Here is an 8,098-nt window from a genome sequence, read left to right on the forward strand (position 1 = left end):
GACCTCCTGAGGATCCCATGTAGATGGACTTGAGTTCCATGATGCCTGTCTTAGGGCTGCCAATTTTGGCTTGGGAAAATCCTGGAGATGTGGGGCAGTGGCGGAGAGGGTGGTGTTTGCAGATGGTAGGGAATTCAGTGTTCAGTGCAACATCACTCTAGGACTTCTCTGAACTCTGGTATACCATGGAGTCACATGAAGCTGCTTTATACTGAATCAGACCCTCGGTCCATCAAAGTCAGTATTGTCTACTCAGACCGGCAGCAGCTATCAAGGGTCTCAGGCAGAGGTCTTTCACATCACCTACTTGCCTAGTCTCTTTAACTGGAGATGCCGGGGATTGAACCTGGGACCTTCTGCATGCAAAGCAGATGCTCTACCACTGAGCCACAGCCCCTCTAAAGCTGCCATTTCCTCCAGGAGAACTGATCTCTGTAATCTGGAGATCAGTCATCATTCTAGAAGAACTCCAGGCCCCACCTGGTATTTGGAAACCCTTTCATGTCTGTCTTTCACATTTGTGCCCCACCTTTCCTTCAAGTTGTTTATATATGTTTCTCTCCTCTGTCTTATCCTTACAACAACCCTATGAGGTATGTTAAGCTGAGAAAGAGAGAGAGAGAGAATGGACAAAGCTTCTGTGTAATTGGCTTACTTTGTAGAACTTACTGTGAGAGAAAATCTCCCCCCCCCAAAAAAAAACCATTTGCTGCATAAAAAGCATTTTAAGAACAAAACAAAAAAACAAAAAAGGGAGCAATCTGAAAGTGGGGGGGGGGAGAGAAATCCAAACCTCAGTTTTAAAAAGGCTTTCTTCAGCTCAGAAAGAGCTCAGAGGAAGCAGGAAGCATTTGAGTCCCCACCTCTTTACACGCTGCTTTGTAATTGGCTGTGAGAGAAGTCAAGCTTCCGTGTCTCGCACTTTGCCTTATGCATAGGGATTTTACCTGGGCTGAGCTCAAGGGAGAGGGAAGAATTGGGTTAATAGAGTGACAGAAAGTCCTGGGATTTGCGAGGGCTGGCAGCGAGGACATTTCTAATGGAGGGAAAACTCATGCAGAACTCAAAGGAACAACTGAGACAGACTGGGGGCAGACATGAGTGTAAGTACCCATGCATAAACAGCCTGTTTTTTTAAAAACAAACAAACAAAAGATGCTTTGGAAGGTGTTTACTTGCTTCTTGAGAATTCCCTGACCTTGAGATGCGAATACCAAAGCATGCTTTAATTTTATTCACAAGTCAGCACGTGGAACATGCCGACCTATTTACCAAAAGAAGGATGCTATGTGTTTAGAGAATTCAACAGACAAACTGTACGACTGTTCAGCTTCGGTGTAGTCCTGTGGGGGCCATCTCAAAGGACACAAAGATACCAATGGGCGCGCTCCCGAGAACAAGAAGGAGGCGGGTTTGCATTGAATCCGCCAGTTGTTCAAAGGGAAACTCTGGGTCCAAGCTGGGCGAGACAATTACTCCCGCCGGCAGACGCTGTTTGTCTACATCTTTGCCCTAATTGCTATCAATAATGAAATACAGGTCTGTGATTCATAGGAGGCAGTGATTCTTAAATTAAACATTTTTGAATCATTACAGCTGCTTTTATACGTTCGGCTAAATGCTGCGCTCGGGCTGATTATGATGAAATGCGCTAACGGCAAATTGCATATTGATTCCATAAATATTTGCGGATGCACAGGAGGAATGAAAAGTTTCCTGCTCACTGGAAGGAAAAAAGGTTTCAGTCTGGAGAGGGATTTTCTTCTCCCGGCTCCTCCCGGCTCCTCTCCCTGGCCTGTCCGTCTGCTGTCACATTTTACGAAGCGCAGGCATCTCCGAGTTGACGAACAAGACAGGAGACTCTTCCAAGCCATCTGGATTATGTTAGACATCAAGACAGCGATTGTGAGCGTGTAAAATGTTTCTTTTTAGACTTCGTCCAGATGGCAGTCGCCCGAATCTCTGGCTGGGCTCTTGTGCACGCAGTGATGAGTACTTAGATTGGTCGAGGGAAAGGCAGGTACCTGCGAGAGACCCTCAGACACCACCGAGAGTCAGATCGGGGAGCCTACCGGCGACACTCTCTCGTATTGCTTCAAGACCGCTGATCCAGCAAAGAATCCTGGGAACTTTGTGAGCCTCCCTCCCAGTAAAAGTGACATTCCTGGGATTCCCTAGGAAAAAGGGAGAAATGTGTTAAACCAATTGGAGTCTGTCATGTACAGATGTTTTACATTGATCCTACAGACATCTGTGGCCCCAGTATGAACCAGAGAGATACCAGCACAAGCAAAAAAGTACTTGGATATATCTGGAGTGCCCTCAATTAAATTTGGTGCTGCGATTCATCAGAGATATGGAGAGAGAGAGAGAGAGAGAGAGAGAGAGAAAGAGAGAGAGACAGAGAGGGAGGATCTGAGGATCTGAGCTACGTATTATAGTTCCAACACTTCAATATCCTGATCCAGAATTCTGAAAATGACCTCTCTCTCTCTCTCTCTCTCTCTCTCTCTTTCTCTCTCTCATACCAAGATGTTCATTTTTTGTCAAGTTTACTCCAATGCTATGTCAAAAATTGTGCATTCAAATTGTGCAGCCAAACATTCAAACTCCTGATAAGGGAAAGGACCATATTGGATATGCTACAGGGGAGACAGTCTAGGGTGCAATTTGAAAGCTCCCGTATCCAAGATGGCACAGCCAGTAGCTCAGGTTTTTCTTAGCCAGCATGAACACATGAAGCTGCCTTATACTGAATCAGACCCTTGGTCCATTGAAGTCAGTATTGTCTACTCAGACCGGCAGCGACTCTCCAGGGTCTCTGGTAGAGGTCTTTCACATCACCTACTTGCCTGGTTCCTTTAACTGGATATGCCGGTGATTGAACCTGGGACCTTCTGCATGGCGAGCAGATGCTCTACCACTGAGCCACTGAGCCTAGTGGTTAGGAGCGGTGGACTCAATCTGGTGAACCAGGTTTGTTTCCCCACTCCTACACATAAAGCCTGCTGGGTGACCTTGAGCTAGTCACAGTTCACTTTGAATTCTCTCAGCCCCACCTACCTCACAGGGTGTCTGTTGGGGGGAAGGGAAGGGCAGGTGATTGTAAGCCACTTTGAGACTCCTTGAAGGTAGAAAAAAGCAGGCTATCAAACCCAACTCCTCCTCCACCTCCTCCTCCTCTTCCTCTTCTTCTTCTTCTTCTTCTTCCTCCTCCTCCTCCTCCTCCTTTGTGTGAAGTTGTGGGGTGGGATTTGAGGGGGCTAAGGGTTTTGAATGGAATTTAACAACAACAGTAATGTTAAACTGTTCATATTGTTAGGTCAAATTAGGGTTGTGCATATTGATAAACCCAAACTGAAAATAAACCCGAAATTTGCTGTTTCAGTAATTTTTGGGTTTACCAAACACCAAAACCTGGGTATCTCCCTGAAGCCAAGTAGATGATTCCTAAAAAAGCCGAATAAATATTCAGGTTTTTTTGGGTTCTGCATTTCACCTTTGCTCAGGCTCTGTGCTTTCTCCCTTTTTTCTATCATTTTTCTGAGGTCAGGGGCATGTTATCTGAGCCAGATTGGTCTGTCCAACCAGGCAGTGGGCTGATCTGCACTTTAAAATATGGGGCTCACCCAGTCCCATCCAGTCCCATCCAGAGGGATATACCCTCCAACTAAAAAACACCAGCTTCTTTAGCAGCTCATTGGGCTCTTGAAAAATACTGCTAACCCACATGGTTGAGCAATCTCCTTCACAAGAGCTGCCTTGGTCGTGACTTGGTCATGATCACCCTCGTAGGATCTGAACTGGGATAACTCCGCAGTCTAGCTCAGTACTCTAACCACTAATACACACTGCTTGCATATGCTGTGCTGTTCCATTTATGCCAGTGGAAACTTCCCAGTGGGTTGTGACAAAAACATTTGCCTGGAACACTTAGCCTTCTTTGATATAGTCTCCTCCTCTGTCACCTGACTGCCCCACGGAATATCTTCATTGTAGATTATTGACTTACTCCTTTCCTTGTTTTCTCCTTCTAATATAGATTTCATGCTCTCTGGACTCTCCAGTATCCTGTACAGCACCTGGCACACCATAGCTGTTTACATCAATAGTAATTTATCACATCCATCTAGATCCCCTTCCCTCCGAGGAGTTCAGGCATTACACATAGGGTTGCCATCTCCAGCTTGGAAAATACCTAGATATTGTGGGGTTGGAGCCTGAGGAGGGTGGAGTTTGGGGAGGGGTGGGACCTCAGTGGGGTATAATGCCATAGAGTCCACCTTCCAAAGTGACCATTTGCTCCAGGTGAACTGATCTCAATCACCCGGAGATCAGTTGTAATCCCAGGAGATCTCCAACCACCACCTGGAGGTTGGCAACCCTGATTACACAACAGTTACCTTTTTAGCTGAACAACAACTGTTGTTGTTAACAACTGATCTCCAGGCGTCAGAGATCAGTTCCCCTGGACAAAATGGCTGCTTTGGAAGATGGACTCTATGGCATGATACCCTATTGAAGTCCCTCCCCAAACCCTGCCCTCCTTAGGCTCCATCCCCAATATCTCAAGGTATTTCCCAACCTATAGCTTACCGAGGTTGATTTTCAGTGAGCATTTGGAGCCCCCTTTTCCCTGAACCCAAGTTTATATACTGCTCCAATATAACCACGAAACCATTCTGTCTTTAGCGTGTCCCCTATTTGGGGGCGAGCTGACCCACCAGGCCTGTGATCGGCTAGTGTTAAAGGAAGCAGCTCTTTCTTTCCTTCTTTGCTTCTATGACCCATAGGTCCTGAGCAATTATTTCTTAGAGGAAAACATGATGGGGAGATATTTGGCCACAGCCAATGTTATCTTTGGATGTCTATCCATCAGCAAAAAGGGACTATTTTTTATCTTGTTATGGGGGCAGGAATTCTCGCCAATATGGGGGTGATCCATTTATCTTGGTGGTGTTTAAAGAGGGAAGAAGAAACACATGAACACATGAAGCTGCTTTATACTGAATCAGACCCTTGGTCCATCAAAGTCAGTATTGTCTACTCAGACTGGCAGCTGCTCTCCAGGGTCTCAGGCAAAGATCTTTCACATCACCTGCTTGCCTAGTCCCTTTAACTGGAGATGCCGGGGATTGAACCTGGGACTTTCTGCATGCCAAGCAGATGCCCTACCGCTGAGCTATGGCCCTTCCCCAAACATATGGAGATGCCTTATACTTACTTAACCCTCGGTCCATCAAAGTCAGTATTGTCTACTCTGTCCAGCAGTGGCTTTTTAGGTTCTCAGGCAGAGGTCTTTCACATCACCTACTTGCTTGGTCCCTTTAGCTGGAGATGCCAGGGATTGAACCTGGGCCCTTCTGCATGCTAAGCAGATGCTCTACCACTAAGCCATGGCCCCTACCCAAGGACTCAGCTCTAACATCACATCTCACCTTAGAAACTGGAGCATCCCTGCAGGTTCCTTGGGAAATGCCAACAGTTACAACAGCTGGCCTTTTGCAAGGATTTAAACGACGCCTGTGTTATTCTTAGCCATTTACTGGAAAGCCCAGGTTGATCTTATGATAATAAGGTACTTCAGGAGATTCACAGGCTCCCAAATATAGCTGGAAAGGTTAGATCAATGATAATTGCCTTTTGAGGGTCCCGATGCGCAAATCTTTTTAGGAGATGTGGTGGAGGGTTGTCAAATGACCAGAAAAAATGATCCCGGCTGTTTCTGTGCCTTTAAAAACAGTTTCCTCTGCAAAAATCAGCAAGCATACAAAGGAATGATGGGGAATGCAGACAACTTTTTCACCGTGTGATAACTTGCCACATAAGAACATAAGGAAGGCCATGCTGGATCAGACTAAGGCCCATCGTGTCCAGCAGTCTGTTCACACAGTGGCCAACCAGGTGCCTCCAGGAAGCCCACAAGCAAGACAACAGCAGCAGCATTATCCTGCCTGTGTCCCACAGCACCTAATATAATAGGTATGCTCCTCTGATCCTGGAGAGAATGAGTATGCATAATGACTAGTATCCATTTTGACCAGTAGCCATAAATACCCCTCTCCTCCATGAACATGGCCACATGAATACATGAAGCTGCCTTATACTGAATCAGACCCTTGGTCCATCAAAGTCAGTATTGTCTATTCAGACAGGCAGAGGCTCTCCAGGGTCTCAAGCTGAGGTCTTTCACATCACCTGCTTGTCTAGTCCCTTTAACTGGAGATGCCGTGGATTGAACCTGGGACCTTCTGCATGCCAAGCAGATGCTCTACCACCGAGCCACAGCCCCTCCCCAGTCCACTCCCCTCTTAAAGCCTTCCAATTTGGCAGCCATCAGCACATCCTGGGGCAGGGAGTTCCACAACTGAACTATGCCACAGCATGTACATATTCATTAATGATTCTTAATTATCCAACTGGGATGTGGAAGGGATCTCATCAGACCTCAGATGCTAAGCAGGGCCAGTAGTTGGGAGACCACCAAGGAAGTCTCTGGAGAGGAAGGCAATGGCAAACCACCTCTGCTTCTCACTTGCTCCCAAAGTCCCTTGCTAGAGTTCCTATAAGACAGTTGTGGCTTATTGGCACATACTCAGGTAGTTGATCTCCCAGCCCTGACCTGGATGTCCCAGGCTAGCCTGATTTCATCAGGTTTCAGAAACTGAGCAGGGTCAATACTTGGAAGAGAGACCACCAAGGAATGCTCTGCAGGGGAAGGCAATGACAAACCACCTCTGCTTCTCAGTTGCCCTGAAAGCCCCTTGCTGGGGTCGCCATACGTCAGTTTCGACTTGATGACACTTACATACATATAGTTGGAAAGTTGGTTGACTACTAGGGCTGTCAAAAAAAAAATTCGGTACAGTTCGGATTCGGCCGAATTTGACCCTTGTGGGTTTGGTACGTGCCGAAGTCCAAACTCCCCCACTTCAGATCCCCGGTAATTCGGGGGGATCCGGAGTTCGGGGGAAAATTCGGCCCCCGCGCGACTTCAGAGGGATTCCCTGAAGGCACGCAGGGGCCCTTTAAACTGATCTGAGCCTCCCAGCTGGGAGGCGCAGATCAGTTTAAAGGGCAGCCCACGCCTCTTCAGCGGGCTCCCCTGAAGGGGGGCGGGCTGTCCTTTAAACTGACCTGTGCCTCCCGGCCGGGAGGCGCAGGTCAGTTTAAAGGGCAGCCCGCACCTTTCAGCCGGCTCCCCTGAAGGGGGGCGGGCTGTCCTTTAAACTGACCTGTGCCTCCCGGCCGGGAGGCGCAGGTCAGTTTAAAGGGCAGCCCGCACCTTTCAGCCGGCTCCCCTGAAGGGGGGCGGGCTGTCCTTTAAACTGACCTGTGCCTCCCGGCCGGGAGGCGCAGGTCAGTTTAAAGGGCAGCCCGCACCTTTCAGCCGGCTCCCCTGAAGGGGGGCGGGCTGTCCTTTAAACTGATGTGTGCCTCCCGGCCGGGAGGCACAGGTCAGTTTAAAGGGCAGCCCACACCTTTCAGCCGGCTCCCCTGAAGGGGGGGCCGAATTTGCCGGATTTATTCGCGAACTCCCGAACTCGCTGAATTCGGCCCCCCCGGTTGCCCGCCAGTTTTGAGTTTGGATCCGTCCGAACAGAAAATCACCGAATCAGGGGAAATTCGGTTGATTTTCAGTTCGGACCGAACCGAATTGACAGCCCTATTGACTACCCTGGAATTCTGATCATATGGTAGGGCATTCTACATCCTAATAGGAGGGGGATTTTTTGCCCATATATCCCATTAAGAACGGTCAATAGGGTTCCTGTGGTGCAAGGCTGAACAGCCTCCTCGGGTAAGCCAGCCAATCTGCAGAAAACAAGGAATGGTGACAAGCTCCACTTCCTGACTGCAGGATTTTGTCTGCAGTTGCCAGGGTGGTCTTAACCACAGGGTTGCCAACCTCCAGGTAGTAGCAGGAGACCTCCTGCTATTACAACTGATCTCCAGCCGATAGAGATTAGTTCACTTGGAGAAAATGGCCGCTTTGGCAATTGGACTCTATGGCATTGAAGTCCCTCCCCTCCCCAAACCCCACCGTCCTCATGCTCTGCCCCCCAAAATCGCTAGGTATTTCCTAACTCAGCTGGCA

General features: G+C 48.2%; 1 non-coding gene across 1 annotated transcript; it reads right to left on the bottom strand.

Annotated features, from left to right (window-relative positions):
• Positions 1-325: 325 nt before the first annotated feature.
• TRNAA-UGC (transfer RNA alanine (anticodon UGC)) lies at positions 326-397 on the bottom strand. The gene has a single exon. It is a non-coding gene; the product is annotated as a tRNA-Ala (tRNA).
• Positions 398-8,098: the final 7,701 nt, after the last annotated feature.

The sequence above is a fragment of the Euleptes europaea genome, chromosome 4 (assembly GCF_029931775.1).
Source record: "Euleptes europaea isolate rEulEur1 chromosome 4, rEulEur1.hap1, whole genome shotgun sequence".
NCBI classification, from domain to species: Eukaryota; Metazoa; Chordata; class Lepidosauria; order Squamata; family Sphaerodactylidae; genus Euleptes; species Euleptes europaea.